This window comes from Pogoniulus pusillus, chromosome 24 (assembly GCF_015220805.1).
Source record: "Pogoniulus pusillus isolate bPogPus1 chromosome 24, bPogPus1.pri, whole genome shotgun sequence".
In the NCBI taxonomy this organism is placed as follows: domain Eukaryota; kingdom Metazoa; phylum Chordata; class Aves; order Piciformes; family Lybiidae; genus Pogoniulus; species Pogoniulus pusillus.
This window is the reverse complement of record NC_087287.1, coordinates 14,568,852-14,592,017: the sequence shown is the minus strand read 5'-3', so window position 1 is coordinate 14,592,017 and position 23,166 is coordinate 14,568,852. Positions and strand designations below refer to the sequence as shown.

The window sequence follows — 23,166 nt, the reverse complement described above, 5'->3', positions numbered from 1 at the left end:
GGATTATTCATAAAGTATTAATGAAATCCACCAAAATATGCATACATCTAAAAAGTATAACATGTGAATGAGTAAAGATTTGTTTTTAAGCTCTCAGAAAGAGAGTGCTGTGAAGTAGCTAAATGGTCAATTGCTACAGAAAATCTGTAGCTTTGAAACAGATAATGTCTTTTTTAACTGCATGTAGCAGATTTTCGACTGTCACTTCCCGAATGAGTAAATCTGGGCTATCAAGTGGGATGATAAAAGAGATGGGTGCTAGATCTAGTCATTTTAATTACCTGGATTTGTTCCACTGGAATGTGGTTGCCAGGATATTGTTGCCTGAGCTATAGAGAAGACAAATGCAGATGCTATATTCTTGCTTGTACAGAGTATAAGGATAACATTTCTGCAAAGTTTTCTATCTGAGCACTTTTCATGCAGTTCAAAAATACTGTGTAATAGTCATCTCTGTTTACTTGGAAGTGTTGCAATATCTCTACTTCTTAACCTGAACAGAGAAGTTACTCTGTATCTGAAGATACATCTTCCATCAAAGAATCAAGGGAGACCTCAGCAAGGTAAGAAATTAAATTTGAGATGGATATTTTAATTTAATTACTGATTTTATATTTGTATAAGCCAACAGGTCCATATCATTAACTGAGTATGCTACCCCAATGAATCTCATATTTTTATAGTTTAATACAGGGTTATCCTACTGAAGTAGGATGATTCAGGCTGCTTCTTCAGATGACTTGCCTTGCAAGAGTTTATCAAAATCAAACTGGCTTCTGTGAACTGTAGGCTGGAAGACAACATACTGGTACTGAAGCAGTACAAACAAAGTACTTAAGTGCTAGTCCAGCAATTGCAGCACAAAAGTAATAAGACTATTGCACTGTCCAGACTGCATTCAGTATCTCAGTTCAACTTGCCTTAACTGTATTTGGCCTGTATTAGCACTGTACAAGTCCAAAAGGTGAGTGTTTTTTTTTAAAGTCAATTTATAACATTGAGTTTGTAGGGGAAAGAATAAAGTTACTCCTGGAGGACAGCCTTGCAGTTAACCCATTGTGGCTAAGACAGTACATGTGTTCAAAAGCTAATAGGCTTTAAAAAGAATGTCTTTAGCATATTTCCTCCTTCCCTTTCTTACATTCGCATATACAGATTATTTTAATGTAGAGGATGTGGATTTCTTTAATCATCTAAGCATGATTAAGAAGAGCATAAAAATAAATCTTCAAGATAGAAAACGTTGAGCTAGTTTTCAGCAGTTTGTTTTTAGAGACTACACACTTGGATCTGATTTCAGCAATTTTAGATATTTTTTCTTCTGGCTAATAACCTGTTCTCATGTAAATGAAGGCTTTTTGAATATTCATTTTATTTCTCTTTCTTTCCTTCAATGTTTCATCAGTAAAACTCTCCATAATCCTGTATTTTAAAATATGTTAACTTGTGGTCAGGATTTCTAAGAACTTTAGGTCCTTTCCTGGGAGCAATGTCTGCTTAACATTCCTTCTTTGCAATACTGTATCTTTATTCTACCGTGCATAGGCAAACAATCTTTCTTTCTTATTCCTGTCCTTTGCAAGAGTTGTTCTTCTAACAGTAGTGCAAGTGTTTGGTTTTAATCATGCTGCAACTTGGGTCTTTTTCATTCTTGGAAAACCTGAGAAATAAACTGCAATTCACTGTATGCTTTAGCAAGCAATAGATACTTGAATGAGGTGCCTCATGACTTACTGTTTATAAGGCTTTAAACATACAATCTGCTCTCAAATTCTGCCACAAGTGTGGTCATACTGTTCTTGTCCAGGCTTTTGTTAGACTTCTGTGCTGAGCTCACAGGGCTTGTGCGCAGTAAGCTTCCAAGGATTTTGGTATGCACTGACATGCTTTCCTCCTTTGGCTCTGGCATTTTTCCTCTGCTGCTGCTTCACAGTAGTAGGAGTCTAAATCCCAACTGTTTTGGAAACATCCTGAATGTTTGGATTTCTGTCTTGTTTGAGGGCAAGTAACTGACTCATGGATTCCTCACATTTCTCCATAGCTATATGATCCAAGTGCTATAGTTCAACTCTTCCAAAAAAGATAGAAGCAGTACAAGAAACAATAATTTTGAGGAAATCCCAAAACAATATGAAGCTTTATTTAATGTCAGGGAAAATACACTATTTCAACATGAGCAAAAAATCTTCCTTCGTCTTCTCTCATCTGCCTGAAACAGTCTGAGGGATGATGAAAGGTATTCAGGATATCTGTTATCATTATTGTCTTCTAAACCACGAAGCTTGTCCGTCTTAGTACATTTTATCCTAACTAGGATTTTGCTACTTACCTTGCCTTTTTTAAACCATCTTTCATTTTCCTAGCTTTGCAAAGATTAAGCTAGTCTGTTTGTTTCTGGGGACTTAGTGCATAACTCCTTCCTAAGTTACTCCTCCTTTTTCTTTTTTTTTTTTCCTTTTTATATTTTTTTTCCTGTTTAAGGAAGGGCAACTCTCAAACCCTATTCCTGAGAAGGGTGAAAACAGTAGCTCTGTCTAACTCTAGTGAATATCCTTAACAGTCAAAGCAGTGGAGAAATTTCAGCCTTTTTCATTGTTCGTAGTTTTGTATATAACAGAAATAAATCTGCTCTATGTGCACATTAATTTTCATAGTGATAATACAGTATAATCTTATTTCTCATTGATACATATAATAGTTCCCTAAAGCATTGCATATGTTCTGTTGAATTCCACCTAATCTGCGTATGTATACATGGTCTGTGGTAAAAAATGCAGCAGAAAAGCTTTAAAAGTCTTCCTCAGTATGTCAGTAGCCTTTTCAGTTTGCCATTTCTTATCTCTTTTTCAGTCAGGGCTGCAAAACAATTACATATCACTCCAGCTAGATTCCTATTGACAAGAAGGCATATTGCCACAGATCAGAGGAATTTTAGAATTTTATATGTAAAATTCAAATCACTAAGGTGACTTCTGCACACCTTTTTTTTGCCCTTTCCTGATCTCTGGTGGTTTAACAATTTAATCTCCAAACAAGTTGTGTAAACATGTTTGTTGCCTCTTCTATTTTATGGTATTTTCTTTCTCCTTAGAAGTAGTGACAAGCTTTGTATATACAATTTAAAATAAAAACTAGTTTGGTTATCCAGTGATAAAATGTATTATAATTGGTGTAGATTATTGGTTATTATCATTCAGTTTAAACTAGCTGTCAAATTTTGATTTGAGAGAAGTTTTTTTTTGTCTATTGTATGCAAATAAGAACTGGAGTGATCAGGCTTTGAAGACTTGATAAGAACATACCAGAATCTAGCCCAGGCTCAAGATTTCAAGCAGCCTTCCTACTTGTTAGAGACTAAAACCAGAAAAGAAGCAAATAATTCTAAGAAATCTAAAGCACATATAAATAGGACAGAATGAGACAGAATGAGCATAGTTGTTTGGGGGTTTGGGTTTTGCTTTGTTTTTTTCAAGAGGCATTAAAGCAGGACAAAAAGCACATTTTTAAGGTTTATCAGAAGGTTTTAGCCAACTGTTCATTTCGTAGAATCATAGAATCAACCAAGTTGGAAGAGACCTAATGAATACCCTTAACATCTAGTTTAAAAGGATTCTAGGATCAATGTGAATTCTCATCTGTCCCCAGTTATTTGTATGTTCTCATTCTTTGTGTATGGGATAGATGGTGAAAGAGAGGTCTGAAGGAAGTGTGGCTGGAGATTGTAAATAGAGATGTTGAGGTACTGGAATGTAGAAAATGGTGACGAAGCTGGTGAGGGGCCTGGAACACAAACCCTGTGAGAAGAGACTGAGGGAGCTGGGGTTGTTTAGCCTGGAGAAGAGGAGGCTCAGGGGTGACCTCACTGCTGTCTACAGCTACCTGAAGGGAGGTTGTAGCCAGGTGGGGTTGGTCTCTTCTCCCAGGCAACCAGCAACAGAACAAGGGGGAGGTATAAGATGGATATTAGGAAGAAGTTCTTCACAAAGAGAGTGATTTGCCATTGGAATGGGCTGCCCAGGAAGGTGGTGGAGTCACCGTCCCTGGAGGTGTTCAAGAAAAGCCTGGCTGAGGCACTTAGTGCTGTGATCTAGTTGACTGGATAGGGCTGTGTATTACGTTTGACTGGATGATCTTGGAGGTCTCTTCCAACCTGGTTGATTCTATGGTCATAAAGTGACAATGATTTTTATTTAAATATATGTCTTTTTACATATGGATTAGGTTACCTGCATTTCAGATCTTTTGGTGTTAACTTGCGTCATGCAAGCCTGCTGATAGAGGCTTAACATTTCTTTTAAAATTATGTATAAATACTTAATATTGCTCCATGAAAAATAGAATAATTAACTGTTCACAGTCAAAAGCCAAAAAAACTTGATTTTTTTGGTGCTTTTGAGTAAAACCACTCATATCTTTTTTAACTAGGACATACTCTTGAAGAGAATCTAAGGAAGAGATTGTAGAGAAAAATAGGTCACCTGGTTTCCCATTAAGAGACACCCACCAGGAAACAATAATCAGACTGAAGTAGGAGAAGAAATGTAGGGAGGAGGTACTAAAGTTTAGATTTTTGGTGAAAAAAAAATGCAGTCTAGATCAGAGGGAAGGCTGAAAAAAGGAGTGTCAAAAGGAGCATGCAGGGAAAGATATTTTGGAGTCTCATGTTGATACTGGTATATTTTTGCAACAAGTCATAAACCTGTGATTTAGGCAGTTCTGGAGGCATGACAGAAATGCAGTGTGCTTTAAGGGTGAGCTAGTAAAAATTCACTGGAAATGCATCCTTTTAGACAACGAGTCAGGCACTAGCCCTGTGCCCAACTTCTATGCAGATCTAGGAAAAAGTAGGACAAATTATTCTGTTAACCCCAGCTTTTGCCTTGCTGTGCTTCTTTGAGGCAAACAAACATTTAACTATATACATATACATCCGCTGATATTGACAATATTATAAATGTCTTAAGATGGTACTTTTATTGGAACTTCAGTTTTAAAACCACTTTCTTAAAGAGAGGAGAAAAATTAAGACATGAGTATGGGAAATGAATATATAATGGTTTCTGTAAATGCTTTGTATAATATGTCTGGAAAGAGTTGGCTATTTAAACTGTGTCAGTTTGGATCATTTTATTGATTATTTGGCAGTGAGTGCTAGTAAAACATTGGCATTTGGCTTCTTGGATTCTGTCTGTTTCTTGTACAGAGAGTATTAACTGGTTATTTGGAGACAGAGAAAAAAATGTTAGCTTTATAAATAAAAAAGACTTGTCATAGCTTAATTAGTAGGATTTTTACAAGTACTTTGAGTACTCTCTACTCTCTAAGGTCTCAAGTCTTTCCACTTAACAGGGACTAGTTTATGGGATTATCTGTGTGATCTCAAAGCAAACATTATTTACATTGTTGTCAACAGAAATGTTTTCATTAAGATGTCTAGGATCTAGCATACATCCCCTTATCTTGTTCAGCAGGCTCTTATTTTATTCTGCAATTACACTTAACATTTCTAATTCATGTGAATAACTTTTTGCTGTAGAAATCTAGAAGCTAAACTCCTGCCTTTCAGGAGACATTTTGCTGCATAGTTATTATTGAAAGTACCCTAAAGTTTTGCTATTTTTTACATTAAATATCTGGCCTAGCTGCTCAGCTGACTGTCAGGATAAATATTGACTAATATCATCCTATTGAGCCAGTATATGTCTTATTTTAAGTATTCTGGACTCTAGCTGGGATTTAGTATTCAGCAGAATGAGTGAGTCCCACATGTTGGGAATTTTATTGCATATTTTGCCTTTATTAGCTGTTATCAAAAGCAAGTTAATTTAGTATCGCCGTCTGTTCTATTCTCTTCAAGCAGCCTTAATATGTCTCCTCCAAACTTACTATCTAATCATCTCCTGCACATTCTCATGTGATTTTTTTTTTACATTTCCAACTCTCAGCTCTCTCATATCTACTTGAATTGTGAAAGGCTTTTTGGGCAGAGTTTAGCTTGCTTATATTTAATAACTTTACAGCACCTGGCATAAGCAAAAGTCTTAGGATTGTGGAAATAATTGTCATATTTATAAGTAAATAATCTGAACTGGCTAATGGGCTGGTCTGTTTCAGATCTAAGATCTGTGAATCACATGCATGTGATTCTCTTGCAGGTACATGAGTAAAGTTTTGGGTTCCTTTTCCCTTTTCATGATTCATTTGTGGCTACATTCTCTCATGGGATACAAGCAACTTCTGTGGAGTTCAATGGGAATTATTCATTCTCTGCAAGTGGAGAGCAGAGCCTGCAACTGGACTGAAGCCAGCGTTCTTTTAAAGGTCACATGCCTTGTATTGGCTCTCTAATTTAGACTCCTTCTAAGCAAACTGGAGGGAAGAATGAAAAATAGTAGCAGCTGCTTTAGTAAAAAAATCTAAGGGTTAACATAACATGATGTAAACTATTTCATCTCGTCTTCCTACTTGCCCATTTTAATTAGAAAGGAGTAAGTAGAGCCTTATATGCAGTGAACTTGAAGAATGCTAATGGGATGTCTGCATCGTGTTGTACTCAGAGTATTCCTGCCAGAGTAGGAAACCTTTATTCTGTAATTCTCTGGGGCAAGAAAGAGGCTTTCTGAAGAGTTACTTTAAATTTAAACTCACATTCTAATGTTAGACAGCCTGTTGGATCTCTGAGTTAAAAATTGCTTCAGCTTTAGTTACTAGAGCCAGATGTAACATTGACCTTAAATGGTAAAAGCTCCCAAGAGTGAAAGAGAGGCTGGCCTGAGGGGGAAAAAGAGGAATAACTGAAGTTTTAGGTGAGTAATCTCTATAACTGAGAATAAGCTCTTTTTCAGCCGAGAACCAGAACGGAACCGTATTTCCTCCTTAAAGGTACAGTATCTTGTTGTTATGATAGTAGGTAGCTGGTTCTTTCCACCTCTTCCCTCCCTCCCCCTTCAAATTCTACCTCTTCTTCAGAATTTAGCTGCTTTAAAAGTGGGTGTAGTTATCAAAGCCTATTTCTTCTTACTGTTTGGGAGGGAATATACAAGAATGAAAAGGAAAAGCTGTGTTAATTATACTGAGACTTGATTAATAAAGGTATGTAGTCAGTAATTCAAGGCAACCTGATTCACAGATACTGTTACCGATATTGTGTTAACTATTACAGAATCTTTATTAGCAACAATACATGTTATAGGGAAACAGATTTTTAACTGGGTTTTGGTTGTTTGGTTTTGGGTTTTTTTTAATTGTATAACTTCTCTTCCCACATGCTTGCTTTTAACAGTGCCAAAGTTGTTCAGTTTGATGGATCACCTACTTACGTCTGGAACCTGTCTTTTTAAAAGGCATTTCCAGAGCCATTTCTATATACAGTATGTGTTTGGTTTTAATCCTATTAGATGTAAAGTAATACCATGAACTTGTGTCTAATTGGAATGATCTACAGAAAACAGAAAAAAAGAAAAAAGCCAAAAACCAGAAACAACCCACTTCAAATGTTAAAGCATATGTGCTTTAGAATTAAAAATCACAGTATTTAAGTCTCCTGAAATTTCAGTCTTCAGTTTTTTTATCTGCACTGTTTGGTAGATACTCTGCATTAAAATCTATTTTATTTTCTTGACAACTCACTTTTTTGTCCTAGTATGTATGTTAAGTTCTTGTTTATATATTGCTTCCTAAACAAACAAACAAACATGAAAGAATGAGCTCAATACAAGGAAATGATAACTGAAATTAAAGACTCAGGTTTCTGTTACTAACTTGTTTTACTGAGGTGATTTTTCACATCGTATATAGCATGGTTCCATCTGATGAAGAAAATCTTGACAACCAGCAGCAAATTGCTATCTTTGCAAAGTGATTAGACATAGTTTTTAGTTTAGACTCTGCAAAGATTGGATTAATTTAGAGTTTTGAGCATAGACTGTGTTCCTGAAAGTGCTAACAGTTTCTGCATTTATATTTGACGCAGAAGGTGTTGTGCATACTTCAAGGGAAGTTCACTTCATCCAGCTTCAAGAGAATGTCATAAATGGATCTTACTGGTTAAAATATTTCAGATCCGGTAGCAAAACTTGTAATTAATTGTCCTTTTATTTTTCTCTGGACTATCATTAGTGAGCAGGTTAACCTCCTAGCTGACCTTTGTGTTTTAAATTAAAAATTACATCCCTAATCAACAGTCAAACCAAACTTGGAAGTTTGCAGTCTAAATATACAAATCTAGGTTTATTAGAATGAACAGCTTTAAGAAACAGTCCAGTATATGAAATGCTGAATACTGGAGAGTTCTTGCTTTTTAAATATTCTTGTCTTTTCTAGCCTCCAAAGGCTCTCATGATTTGCTGGTCTTCAATGTGTTACTTGTGACATTTTAAGCCCCCCTTCAACTTGTGCAAGGAAGTGCAACTTCAGATGGTATTTAGAAGGCATTTCAGCGTTATTGAGTTTTTTTTAACTTTGTGTATGGTCTGGAATAACTAATCTGTGTCTAACTCCTCCATGTCTGAACTAAGTATATGTTTCTAATGTATTTTTAGTATTTAAGCAACTATCTATTTATTTCTGCAACATCTTATTTATTTGTGCATCGTGAAATTGATGTGTTAACATCAGCACTCTGGTAGAGTACCTAGCATTATTAATGTATTTAACTTCCATCTCTTTACATCCCTCTAGATTGAGCTTAATTGGCTGCAGACATTAAATCTGTACACCTCCCTACCTCCTATCTTTTTGTATTTTTGATTATTTTTTAGTAACTATAATCCTATTTATCTGGGACAAAAGCAGTGCAAGTTAAGAATCACCTATAAGTCAGGTTCATAGTTTTCATTTTAGCAGCAACTTATTCTGTTCTTTCAATCAGTCTGATTTCTGACAGTTTATACTGATAGTAGGGTGTCAAATCACATTTTGAAAAGCTGGGAAAAGTATAAGGAGTTGGTACTCAGAAGAGACAGATATGAAAGATTCTTATTTCAAGGATCATATATGTATGTTCCTTCTATGTCATGGGATTCTATTGCCTCATGTATTTGCTGTTCTTAGACAAGTGTGTAATTCCCAGAAAAAGTAGCATCAAATGCCTTGTGAGTGGAAGGGGGAAGAAAACCCTTGCTGTTTCAGTGTTTATGGGATGTTTAAAAATCTGGGAGACTTGTGGACAGAAAGTGATTTCTTTTCTGTCCTGACTTTCAGCCTTCCTGTAAACTAAGCAGAAGAATTTCCTTGTGGTGTGTTCTCCACTTCCTTTGAAAAGTGGGTGAAAGAGATGTTTTGGATCTCAGTATCACTGACAAAGAAAATCTGAGTGGGTGATGGATTTTTGTAAGCTAGTAAACTAGTGACTCAAGACATGAATTATTGCTTATGTGCACATGTAGTTGTATGTTATAGAGAACTAAAGCTTTGGGTGTTGTGGTAGCACTTTGAAATAATAATTCAGTTTTCCTCTCTGGAAAGTAGGTCATAAGAATTCTGAAAAGTAGAGAAGGATTTGATACTTAGATCAAGTAGACATGCAGACTCAGGTTTTGTTGGAGACTTGGACTCTGACTGCATCCTAATCCTGTTCAGTAAGTAGGTGCAACAGGACATTTTGTTTATTTTTCCTTAATTTTGTTTATTTCAACGTGTCTGTCATTAATTTATAATTAATTACCAGTAATTTGGAAAATCCAGTTTTAGTTTGGCATTACCAGATGTATTAGGTATGTGAGAGATTGAAACAACAAAACCAGCAATGATTACCCCTCCACATCTCACCACCTCCCCTCTTTACCAGCTAGAATTTGCTCTTAAAATGTACAAACCTCAAAGTCTTTAGATATCACAAGTCAGCAGGGACCAGTAATATTTTAGATATGATCACCTGTCAGTTTGCACAGTAAGGACTGTGGAAGGTTGTTGTTATTGTATTGATAGCTTGGAGAGGGGAGGATGAAGGGGGCAGGGAGGGAAGTATGCAAACTTGGCAGCTAATGTAAACTTGAAAGTTCTTTTCTTCAACTAATGCCAAAGCATATACATATGGCGTGTTGTGTCATGATGCTTCAGAATTGCTGTACTGTCCCCAGATTGATGTGCAGATACACTTACCTTGGTGATTGCCAAACAGAGCCACTATAAAATGGATCCACTGGGCTAGTTACTGCAATTCCTGCAAAGGACAATGGACTCAGAATGTTCATATAACAAACAATGCAGGGGAGGGAGAAACATTTATGTAGGAGTAGCACACTTTTTTCTTACAAATTGTAACGTTTTACATCCTGGAAGTGGATGCATGGTATAAATCCTGTGCTGTTGGATCAAGTAAAGTTATTTCTTTAGGCTAGAGGCTTGCCTTCAGAGTAAAATTATTGCTGTTTGTATAGTTCTGCAGAATGTTTTGTAATGCTTAAGTTTTATGTGGGGAATTTGTCCTTGAGCCTTTGTTCTTGAAATCATCAGCAAAGTTTCCACTAACTTCTGTTGTGTCACGTAAGGCCTTTAGCAAGTGCCACGAAGGTAAAGGCTGTATTAGCAGGAGGTAAGCATCTGAAATCTAGGACAATCTGAGTAGGAGCAATGGGTCTATTTTTGCCCTTCTTATTTTGGACTTAGAGGAATGCACTAACAAATGTTAGGATCTCTAGAATAAGATCTGTGTGTGGGGGAATCCACTGTTTAATTTTCAAGTGTTTCCCTAGTTTTGCTGAAATGTCTCTGAAAAGGCCTTTTTAGAAGGGGCTGCATGTGTGTGAGTAGAAGAATGCTTGACAGTTCCAGCCACTGAATTTCTCATACTTTTCTTTTTAAACAATGAACGAATGTGACTGACCTCTGGGCTCATGAAACAAGCAAGATATAATGAGGAGCCTAGTTGCAGTGAAGAGTGGAGTTTGCCCCAGGAGGAGAGGCTAAGTCCAGCTGATGTTCTGCACATCATCTGAGACTGGAAAAATCTTGAAAGCAAGTATAAATATTGTGCCTATCATCTTGAGGGCTGTTGCAGTTAATAAACTTATCATTCCTATTCTTTGAGGTAGCATAATCAGCATTGCTCTAAAAGGTGAATTTAGTAAGTGCAGTAGTCAGTGCAACAGGCTGTAGAAAACCAAGTGGATGTATCAGAATTCCTGAGTAAAGCATGAAAATTGTGTTTGCTCACTGAATTAAGTGAAAATATCTGTGAAGTAGAGGGAGAAAGAATTGGTGTGATATATTCTAAAACCTCAAAGTATAAGAATCAGTTTTTATCTGTGTATTGAGTTTTTGGGACCTGTTTTGAAAACTCTCCTTCATAAATAGAGCATTAAATTATCCCTTCCATAGTTTATATAATGTGCTAATGGACTTGACTCACTGGAATATTAACAACCTTGTAACCTTATAAGAAGCTCTTGACATTTCCTGTTGGATTTGGTTTTTTCAAGTCTTTGACATTTCCTGTTTAAAAGATTTTAAATGTTTTTTGTTGCTAAAACGGCAAACATCAATCATCCCACACTATACAAAGCTGACATACAACCATAACAGAAAGGTGAATAATACCTAAAGAACCCTCAGGAAGTCTGTCCTATTGCTGTTTGGTATTTCCATGCCTAGGAATGGGTTCAGAAATTACATTGAACATTAAGTGATGTTTTTCACTGATCAGCTGTAGAAATTATGCAGAACTTAAACAAGCCAGGGAAAAATACTGTGCCAGAGAAAATTAGTCTTTCTTATTATGAAAAGGGTAAACTGTACTTCCTTAAACTGCAGACCTGCTCAAACTTATGCTTTTTGCAAATCACCACTGCTGTGTTTGAAAGGTGTGAAGCCTTGCCTATGTGCATAAACTAAAGATCTATCTCAGTGGCTTTTGATCTCTCCTTGGAATCTGTCTCCACTTAATATGGAGACGTATTTCCCTTTTTCTGTTCCTGGAAAGTTTTTACATTTTGTCTGTCTTTTCATAAAATGGGCACAAATCATAGAATCACAAAAGGGCAGGGTTTGGAAGGGAGCTCTGGAGATTGTTTAGTCCAATCCCCCTGACAGAGCAGGTTTACCTAGAGCAGGTTGCACAGGGCAGCATCCAGCCAGGTTTTGAATGGAGATGGAAAACACACCACCTCTCTGGGCAGCCTGTTCCAGTGCTCCACCACCCTCAAAGTAAAGCAATTCCTCCTCATGTTTAGAGGTAACCTCTTATGATCAGGTTTGTGCCCATTACCTCTTGTCCTCTCACTGGGCACCACTGCAAATAGACTGGCCTCATCCTTCTGAGACCCACCCTTTAAGTATTTGTAAGCATTGATAAGTTCATTCCTCAGTCTTCTCTCCAGGCTAAAAGTCCCAAACCCCTCAGTCTTTCTTCATAAGAGAAATCTTTTCACTGATCATATTCTCAGGTAGTAGTTAATGATAGGCTTTCAAAGAATAAAATCCTTTAAATTCACAATAAACCTTAATCTTGTCTGTCTGCTTATATGATTCAGAGGTTGTGAAGCTGGGAGGGTTTTTCTTCCTTTTGAGGTGGGTACTGTACAATCATCTTGTATACTTATCTTTCGAGCATCTGCTTAGAAAATAAAACAACATGCCATTTTGAAATCCAAGAAAGTGCTATAAAAAGTCTGTTGCTATGTTTAAATGCCTACACTTGGTTGCTATAGCAATAAAAATATCAAAAATTATGTGCAAATTGCCATAGTGCATTACCAGCCCTTTCTGGGACGGGGGGATTGTGGGACTGACTGTGACAAAGATGCTCAGGATGTTAGAGGGCCATATTGCCACATAGTTCCAGGTGCCCCATGCTGTTATCTGTGAGCAACATATGGCCTAATTCCCAAGGTGCCTCTGTCAAAAGCAACAGTTGGTTCCCCACTGTATTCAGTTGCTTCTTCATGACTCATGGACAGGGTTGAATACTTTGAGTAATTTCCTATTTCTCCACAAAACAAGTTGTCAGAAATGTTGACCTTTCTCTAAATTCCTCCAGTACTATGACATGAAGTGTGAAAATTGACATACAGAGTGCATTGGGCTGTGTAGATTTCCTCTCTGTAACGTTAGTCAGTCTGAAATACCCTTTCTCCTGAGGCAGCTATGGGAACCCTGCTATCAAAAAGAAAAGAAATGAAATAGCAACTAATGGAATCCTTAGCATGTCTCTGGGGCTCAAAACCTTGAACATTCAGTTGCTTCTTGAAGAGAGCAGGAAATTCAACTTCCTTCGTAAAACCTAACAAGTAAAGGAAGGCATGTTATTTAGGCAACTATGAATTCTGTTATGGCATTGAATTGTTAATTTAGGCATTTCTGTTCTCTACTGAGGAAAAAGTTACGGAAAAAGAGACTTGTAAAAATTGAAAGTGTTCTATTCGCTTCATTTCCAATTGCTAGTAGTGATTAATGTTCTTGATTAAGGGTCATTATGCTGGTGAACATACAGGCGATGTGACTCTTAGAGGCACTGTAGTTCGTTCATTTAGGGCACCGAGATCCTCTAATACTTCTAAGTGTATTTGGGTCTTTTCTTTTTTTCTTTTTTTTTTTTTCCCCAAGAAGTCTGAATAAACTGCTGTGATGTACATGGGTTATAGTTCTCAAAATAGGGGTTGCAATGTTACTTAGGTAGTAGCACCCCTCTCATTTTGGCTACAGAATAGCTGGTATTTGTAACCTCATTACAATATTCTTCAGTAATGGATTTTGAGCATCTTTGGGATTGCTTTTTAGTATTTGTGGTTTGTTTTTAGCTGTTGAGAAATTAGATGTTTTGTAGCTTTATAACTGTACAAATTTCCATGCACAAGGAAGTATGTGTCTTTCTCAACTTCTAGATGAATTCTTTGTTTGCTTTGCTTAGGATTCTACATAGGGTACTGGACAGTCACCTTCCAAATGGGTTTATTTTTAAACAAAAATGTCAGCAGTACTGATGGTGGGTTTGGTTTGGGGTTTTTGCTTTGGTTTTGGTTTGGGTTTTTCGTTTGTTGGTTGTTTTTGTTTTTTGTTTTAACAGATCTCATAGAGAAGTCCAAATGTTAGATATATAAATATTTATTAGTACTTGTTTATTACATTTTTCTTAGAATTCCAGGGATTGTGTCAAGCTTTGGTGGCTGTTTCCATGGTTACACACAATGTGCCTGTAAAATCAGCACATCTGTGCTTCATATACAACATTGTCACTCTTAGTGATGACAATACATAGTTATATGAACAACAGAATGGGGGATGGGAAGAAGATAACAGGAAGAGGAAATGTGAAAAACTTATAAACCATAGCTTTTATCTGTTATGAAACTGTCAAATGTTTGAAATACAGAAACCCAGTTTAATTCAGAACTGTGCTCTCTACATGTCCATCTTCAGCGCAATTGTTATGACATCAGGTTATTCTGTGTTTCAAAGCTATTCTGTATTGTCTATCTCAGATGCTGTATCTCTGACCTTGCATTGCCACAGAAATGCAAACTGTCTGATACCTGATATTCCCTGAGTCCACTTTGTCTGAAACTGATTACCCACTTCAAAAGTTATTGCAGCACAGAGGAAAGAGGGAGAGCTGAATAGACAATGAGGCTACATAAAGTTTTTTTTCAAGGAAAAACATATTTCTCGTTATATATTGCTACTATCCTTCTTTAAGTGTTAGCTATGTATTTATTCTTTCCAAAATCTATTTTTGGTCTTGTTTTCCTTGGAATAAAAATTATGCTGTTATTTTGGTTGCCAGCCAACTGTCCTTCCCCCCCTTCATTCCCTTCCAGAAGCCTTTGAACTTTTCTAACTTGTTGAATTTGGCAAGAGAGGATCTTAAAAGTATTGCATTCTTACACATGAAAATCAGTGGTGTGGTAAGAGAGCAGAGACCCAGCTTAGTGATGCTAAGGGGAAAAGGCTCCACTGTGAGCTGAAATTATCCCTGGCTGTTTGATTTGCCAGCTGGCAACCTGGCATGTGCGAAGCTTAAAACTAGGAACAGCAAATGCTGTCTCGTGTCCCTCCAGATTGTCAGGAGACAAGTGAGCTTGTTATGAGGAAGATAAAATACAAAATAATTAAAATAAAATATTGAAAGACCAAGTTTTGTTCACTCAGATGCTTAGAGACAACTTCTTTCTTAGAGTAGAGTGACATAGGTTACAAAACTGTCTGTGCATCGATATCTTAACATCATTTTGGAAAAGTTTAGCACATATGTGTGAAATATCATAAAAGCTACACACTGATAACTCTCCTGTGATTTCACACTCAGTTCTATTAGTTGGTGTCAGTCCATATGCTTCTCTTCTTTCCAAAGCAGTGTTAGATTGTAAAACAGACTCTCATCCATTTTGCAGATTTTTCCATCAAGGCCATAATGCCTAAAGAAAAAGATTGGAGGTTTCTGCAGTTAATGGGAACAGGCTATAGACTCAACTCAGACTGTTCTTCATATATGCCAGTCAGGCTCATGGGAAGCTTGTTAGTGGACAGGTTCTTCCCATGGCAGATAAATGTCAGCCATCCGGGTGGAGGCAGCCATTCCAATTAGACCTCCGTTATGCAATGGATGTTTTGAAGCTCAGCCAGGGAGAATAAAGTAATATCCAGAGACAGCAACTCTTCAGCTGCTTTCTGGTCATTTGAGGAAGGCAGCTGAGCATCAAAAATTCCCTAAAAGTTTTCTTATATCTAAACTTGTTTCTCCACTAGTGATGTCCATTTGCTTGTGCATATGAGGTCACTATGCAAGCTCCAGGAGTTCCAGATCACAGACACTGCTCACTTTTGCCTGCTCCTTTAGGTGCCCGTTTAATCACCTGTAGTAGACTTAGATTTTGCTTTAAAATTCAAAGAAAAATATTGAAAGATTGTTTAAACTACTCAAGTACTGAGTTTATGGATGTTCACAACCACAGAAAGGTGGTGATACTGTTAAAAAACTCCCCCTCTGGCTTCTTTCAGCTCACTTTCATTTCTAGAGACCTTCTTATCAAAGGTAAATTCAGTAAAAATTGACAGAATAAGCTCTCACTTGTTCTTAAGCAAAGTGGTGACATGCTTTATTTTTGTGAGTCTTTATTGTACTTTACTTTTGTGATGAGTTTTATTGTGATTATTTGAAAAAAATTAACCTGCCGTGACATCCTGTTTTCTTTCTTTGCTTGAGCATACATTTGCAAAGAGCTATTTGTTTTGCTTACACAAACAAAAAAATCCTTTCTGTCTAGATAACATTGCATTTGTTCCTTTTGGTGTTTAAAACAGGAAGTTCCTGCCTACAGCATTCCAACCCATTAGCCTGCTGTATTTTCAATATCCTTTCTTCACCTGTGCTACAGGGCACCATGCTGACCAGGACAAAGTATACAAATCGTAGATTAAAAGATACATAACAGTAAGAAAACATCTAACAGGTTTCTGTGCTCATACCCTCCTCTGTTGAGGTCAACAGTGTTAGCTTACTGTTTGTGGAAATGTTGGGTTTCACAGTTCAGGTCAGAAACTGCAGTTAATGAACTAGAAGATAAAAGTCATTGTTGGATTGGCTAACTAAGATCTCAAAGCTATATTTGTATCCATAACTATCAAACATATTTCTCATTGTGTTCAGCGCTGCACCTAGATGGATGTTCATGGGTGGAAGTTATGTCATAGAGCACAGTATGTAACTCTGCGTTCTTCCTAACTGAAAGTGCAGCATGGTTTGAGTGTGACAAAAATTCATTACTCCACTCTGCTACAAAAACTGATGAAGAAAATGTAATCCTGTAATAATTACACTAGTAGTGTGTAATTGGTTGCTCTGTCATTGAATATTCATGAAGCACGACTGTGCAGATAAGGTGCTGGTTGTAGTTAACATACACTTAGAACTGAAGTGATTTTTCTTTCGTGTGTGTGACTGGAAAGTATGGTACCATTCATTCTGGCTGGCAAAGTAATTGTTATAGAAAGTAGTGTAGTTGCCTTGTTTTCTTATCTTCTGTATTCTGCTATTTCTTCGGAAAATAATTTCTGAATTCACAGGATAATAAGAATTTTGGAAAAAAATTAAATGTTTCATTTAAAAAGAGCTACAAGAGTGGTGTGTTCCATTGGTAACTTTATCCTTTTCATTTTGTAAAAATCTACTCCTTTTTTATTCAGGAGGATTAAAAACTAAACACTTGGAGGGAGCACTTAGAAAATTAATTTGTGGGTTACTATAAAATGCCATGGAAATGAAAATAAACATTGTTCTGACTAAGAAACATGAACAACAACAAAAAGAAGTTTGTGTTGGAAAAAATCTTTACACGCCTTAGAAACATGTTCAACACAATTTGGCATCATCTTGTTTACACAGGTCAAACAGCATCATTGGCATTATTTTTTATTTACTTTTCATAGACACAGACCTGTGTCTTATTTGCTGAGCTTCCTTGATAAGTGTTACTTACTCCTGGTCACATGCTGCATATTGTAAACAAAGGAAGAATCTGAAAAAAGTATTATTGAAACATGCATTAAGTGTTTATAGGAAACCCAGTAACTGGAGTTCTAGCCTCTGTACTTCCTTCAGTTTGTGAAGCAAAACAATTGGCAAGATGGTTTATGTATATTATCTGTTCATTGTTAAAGCAACCTGATTGTGGGTTTTCAGCTTACTTGGTATGTGAAGGAAATAATGTTTACAGCATCAAACAACTTGTAGTGTCCTTCTCAGAAAGTTTTGTTAATTCCTTTGCAATCTACTGGTACAGATTCAGTGGGAGAAAAACAGTGGGATTTGCAAGAGTGTCTTAAAACATTCTCCCAGTTTCTACCACTGATTTGAGAACAGATTGTTTTCATGTTTTTTCCTGACTCAGCCACATGTGAGGCATTGCTAGAAGGAGTGTAGGCAGCACTGTACAGCTGAGTATATCTGATAGGTAAGGGGATGGCAAAGGAAGAAACTGGTAGGCTAAGGTTGGAAAAAAGAAAAAGTGTGGAGAACAGCAATAATCCTTTGTAACTGAGGAGTTTGTAGACCTTCTTACCAGTCTCATTTTCTTGATCTTCTGGGGAAGGTAGGACAGGAATAAGATTCTATACTGGTTTGTACCTGTGTCTTCTATTAAATATTGCAGTTAAATGGCATTTTCTTCATACAGCTATGAAATTGTAACTGTGATTTTGTGTATGTATATGTAACACTGAAGTGGCTCACTGTCTTTCTGTGTCTTTTCCAGTGAAATCCAGCACTTCTTGTATGATGAATCCTTAAAAACTCGAAATACTTTCAGTGGCCTGCCACCCATTAGCTTCTTAAAAGCATTTGAAGTTTATTCATTTGCAAGGATCTAAAACATGACAAATCAGGATCTTAGTCTTGGCTGTGATCTTAGCATGTACTGTCTTGTATTGAACTAGAAAAATATAAGAAAAAAGTCTGTTTTTCTCAATGTTCTCTTCTCTCTGTTCTATCCATTCCTTCCTTCAGCACTGCTAATTACTCATGATGGGCATGAAGGCAGCTTCCTTTTGTTCACTTTGTCAAAATCTGTTTCTTTTAGAAACTGAATTTCTTCTACCAGTGAATGACAGAACTGCATATCCAGATCATGCAGACCATTCACCTAATACCACGAGGGTCGTTGTTTCTATTACACCAAACCAAAAACGTTCTTTAACCCTCAGTATTTTCAACCAGAGCTTTCCAGATCCAGAGGCTGTGTAGCTACAAATGTACATCTCCTCTGAAGGCATCTAATCCCATTTGTTCTAATTCTTTTACAGCTTTCTGTCATCACCAATTCAATTATGTGCTGTCATGGTGGAGCTTCTTTTGTGCTTAAACCATTGCCTAATAACTGCTTTTGGCACCCTCATCCTTGTCATACCCCGAGGAATCTTGAACAAATAATCAATAGGCTATCCTCTCCAGTCTGTTCATGATTTTAGAAAGAAGTTTCTAATGTGTTTCTGTTCAGAAGTGTCCCTTTTCAAAGCTGAGGTGCTCTAGTGTTTTTCACAGGGAACCCACTTCAATTTCCAATCATCATTTCTTCTATGTACCCTTTGTATTTAATATTGCATTTTCTTTGATAGGTGACTTAGAACTGTTTTGAAGATTTGGGCATGATATGCTGATAAACTATGTTGTTCTTAGGGTTTTTTTCTTCCTAATTCTTAATATTTGTGCCTTTTTGCTTTCTGCCAAGTGCTCTTTTCAGAGAATTATCCAAAGTTACTCAGATGCTTTCCTGACTGGTAAAACATAATGATAGGCATCCAGCCAACATGGATTTAGGAAGGGCAGATCCTGCCTCTCCAACCTGATCTCCTTCTAGGATCAGGTGATCCACTTGGTGGATGTGGGGAGACCTGTGGATGTGGTCTATGTGGACTTCAGCAAGGCCTTTGACACTGTCCCCCACAGCAAACTGCTGGCTAAGCTGTCAGCCCACGGCTTGGATGGCAACACTCTGTGCTGGGTTAGGAACTGGTTGGAGGGCCGGACCCAGAGAGTGGTGGTGAATGGAGCCACATCCAGCTGGCGGCCAGTCACTAGTGGTGTCCCTCAGGGATCTGTGCTGGGCCCCATCCTCTTTAACATCTTCATAGATGATCTGGATTAGGACATCGAGTCAGTCATCAGCAAGTTTGCAGATGACACCAAGCTGGGGGCAGATGTGACTGAGTTGGAAGGCAGAAGGGCTCTGCAGCGGGACCTTGACCGCCTGGACAGATGGGCAGAGTCCAAGGGGATGGCATTCAATAGCTCCAAGTGCAGGGTGCTGCACTTTGGCCACAACAACCCCAAGCAGCACTACAGGCTGGGGACTGAGTGGCTGGAGAGCAGCCAGACAGAGAGGGATCTGGGGGTGCTGATTGATACCCGCCTGAACATGAGCCAGCAGTGTGCCCAGGTGGCCAAGAGAGCCAATGGCATCCTGGCCTGCATCAGGAATGGTGTTGTCAGCAGGAGCAGGGAGGTCATTCTGCCCCTGTACTCTGCACTGGTTAGACCACACCTTGAGTACTGTGTTCAATTCTGGGCCCCCCAGTTTAGGAGGGACATTGAGATGCTTGAGTGTGTCCAGAGAAGGGCAGCGAGGCTGGGGAGAGGCCTTGAGCACAGCCCTACGAGGAGAGGCTGAGGGAGCTGGGATTGGTTAGCCTGGAGAAGAGGAGGCTCAGGGGTGACCTTATTGCTGTCTACAACTACCTGAGGGGTGGTTGTGGCCAGGAGGAGGTTGCTCTCTTCTCTCAGGTGGCCAGCACCAGAACAAGAGGACACAGCCTCAAGCTACATCAGGGGAGACTTAGGCTGGAGGTGAGGAGAAAGTTCTTCACTGAGAGAGTCATTGGACACTGGAATGGGCTGCCCGGGGAGGTGGTGGAGTCGCCGTCCCTGGGGCTGTTCAAGGCAGGATTGGATGTGGCACTTGGTGCCATGGTCTAGCCTTGAGCTCTGTGGTAAAGGGTTGGACTTGATGATCTGTGAGGTCTCTTCCAACCTTGGTGATACTGTGATAGATTTAGATAAATATATTTTGTGGGTATTTTTTCTCTGTTTGCATTTATTTCCATTTTTCAGGAGTGTATTTCGTACGTTATTTTGTTGTTCAGGTGCTCAGTATTCCTTAGAATGCTTTGGCTGGTTTTTGATCTGATAATCCCATCTCATGTTCCCTCAGTTGTACACACCCTCCTTTCCAGGTGCTTCATCAGTATGTTGAGGACCACAGTCCCCATGGACAGTAGTCTCTGCAGCAGAAAGGCAGACCTGTAACTCCTACTTCATTAAATGACTGGTCTTTCCTTCTGGTCCTGTAAGAGCAGGGTTTCCTTGAGATGTCTGATAGAGAACTTTGTGTTGATTTCTGTAAAGAAATTTAATGGAGAAGCAAAAGTTGGAAGCTGTACAGCCCTGTATTCACCATTCTTGTATCTGCATCTATTAAGTAATAAAATACTGCATTAATTTATTATGTAGGACAGTTATCTTAAAATTAGGAACTAGGATGAAAGCCTTAAGTGATAATAAAATTATAAAGCAGTTTGATGCCCTTGGGGTATTTTGGCAGAATAGCAAAGCACTTCAAGGTCAACACAAAGTTACTGAAGGAACTGTTTGGAAAGAATGACCATCATTCATTATTTACACTGTTTGCCTTTATTTCAGTCTCCGTAAGTTGTCTGTTTGTTCTGTTCGGGGCTTTTATTATTTGCTCTCCACTACCTTAGGTAGCCAATGTCTTGATTTCAACTTGAAAATTAAAATTTAAAATTTAGTATCCACATTCCATTCGTTGATTATTACTTTGGTTAGTTTATTTGACATAAGGAAACAGTAAAGAATGGTAGGACAATCAGTCTCAGTGTACACAGATGATATGCTTGTTGTATACAAATAGTTTATAAGTCTTTTCTCTGCTTTATAGATAAAGCTTTAATGCCAAAATTTAAAACCCTAATACATAAGATGTAACCCACAAAATCTATAATTGACATTCCTTGCAGAAGAAAATCTCACCACTTTGCTAGAGGCTCCCTAGAACTGATAAACCCATAATAAATGAGTGTGGGTTTTTTTTAGACGTTGATGAGATGCGATTGTGCATAAAGCTGGTGCATTGTTTTTGGATCAGCTCCTGGATATAATCAGTGATGGAACGGTCTTGGCTAAATAATTTTATCAGGGAACTTTTTTGACAGCTTGGACGTGAGGAACGTTTTGCTACACTTGGGCTCATGCTATTCCAGAAGACCAGAGCTCTTGTTTGCCTCAAATCTTTGTTCTGAACTCTGTAACTACTCAGAAAAATGTGCTTTTTGGATACAGTACATGCCAGGAGATCTTTGGTTTTTATTACTAACTTTCCTAGTTCTGGTGTTTGGAGAACAATTGTTGAAACCCACAAAAATTAGTTTAGCAAAGCATCTCTTCTTAAAGAGTTAAAATTTAGTGTTTGATAGCTTTCTAAAGAAAGTGAAAACTTGGTTTTCTTACTATGCTTTTTAGCAGATGCAAGCCAGTGATGATAGTTTCCAAACTGAGGTACAAACTATAAAGCTCCTGAGTGTAGAACTGTAGCCAGTAACCTATATGGGCCTCATTTTCCTCTGTATGAATACCCATAAATCCTGCTGATAAGGGTTTAAAAGTAAGAGGACTTCATTCACTTGAATCTGGTTTTAGGAGCTTAGCTTTGATGTTGCACATATGAAAATGCTGACCTCTAATGTAGTCCGTGTTCCAGTATATATCAGTGTCAGAAGTCAGCTGCTGTTAATTTCAAAGACTTGCTTGCATTGAGAGTTTGGAACATGCACAGATTCAGACTTCCAGTCTCATGAAATATAGAAAGCCATAATGTGGGCTGCTCACAAAGCTCCACAGTTGTATTTATGACTGACTTTTAAATCAGCGTTGTGGCTTCATTATCAAAGACCCTTCTAAGGAATGGAAATTAATATTTTATTTTATAAGAACAACAGTTCTTATTTCTGCATGATGTGTAGAGTTAGGAGTATTATTGTTGCTGTTTCTGTTGGCATATATACCTCACTGGAGAGTCATCCAAGCCATTGCTAACTTGGCCAGTAGACTGCACATTGAATTTCTTTGCTAAACTCAGTGATAATAGGGTGTGTTTTTCTCTCTCTTTCTTTATAAATCCCAGTACCAACAAAACCCTTTCCTCCAAACTACTGAAAGGCTGACTTGAACTGTCCAGTAAATACACTGCCTCTGCCCATTACACTTTTTAAAAATTAAATTTACATTAAAACCAAATCAGTTGGGGAATGCTTACTGCAAGAACTTCGGACTGTGGAAACTGTACTGTGTGGCTACTTCTGAAAGGTACTCCTCAGTGTATGTTTAATATGGTCCCAGCAGCACACTTTTCATAGCAGGAAACAGCAGTGATTCAGCAATACAGGCAAAAGACCTTCCACAAAGTATGTCTGCAGAATCTGGTATTACTGTAATAGATCCTTTGAACAAGAATGAGGCTTTTAGGCTCAATTCCGTGCTGAAATCATACCTGAGTGGGACACTCAGACACTCCTGCTTTAGTTAATACTGAAAATGAACAATCATCCTTTGTATGATTAATTTTTTTTCTTTTTTTTTTAAATTAGTGTGACCACTTTCTGAAGCTAGATATTGATAAGAGAAATTAGCACAGCTGCTGTCTTTCAAGGTGTTTCTGCTTCCAG

General features: G+C 37.8%; 1 protein-coding gene across 5 annotated transcripts in view; it reads left to right on the top strand.

Moving 5' to 3' along the window:
- Positions 1–404: 404 nt before the first annotated feature.
- Positions 405–23,166, top strand: part of IRAG1 (inositol 1,4,5-triphosphate receptor associated 1) — a 56,979-nt gene continuing 34,217 nt past the window's right edge. For 4 of the 5 annotated variants that reach the window (XM_064163731.1, XM_064163729.1, XM_064163730.1 and 1 more), the window contains exon 1: positions 6,371–6,806. The gene's annotated coding sequence lies outside the window, so the exon portion shown is untranslated. Of the gene's footprint in view, positions 564–6,370; positions 6,807–23,166 lie in introns of those variants that run through there. The other variant, XM_064163728.1, reaches the window with a different exon arrangement.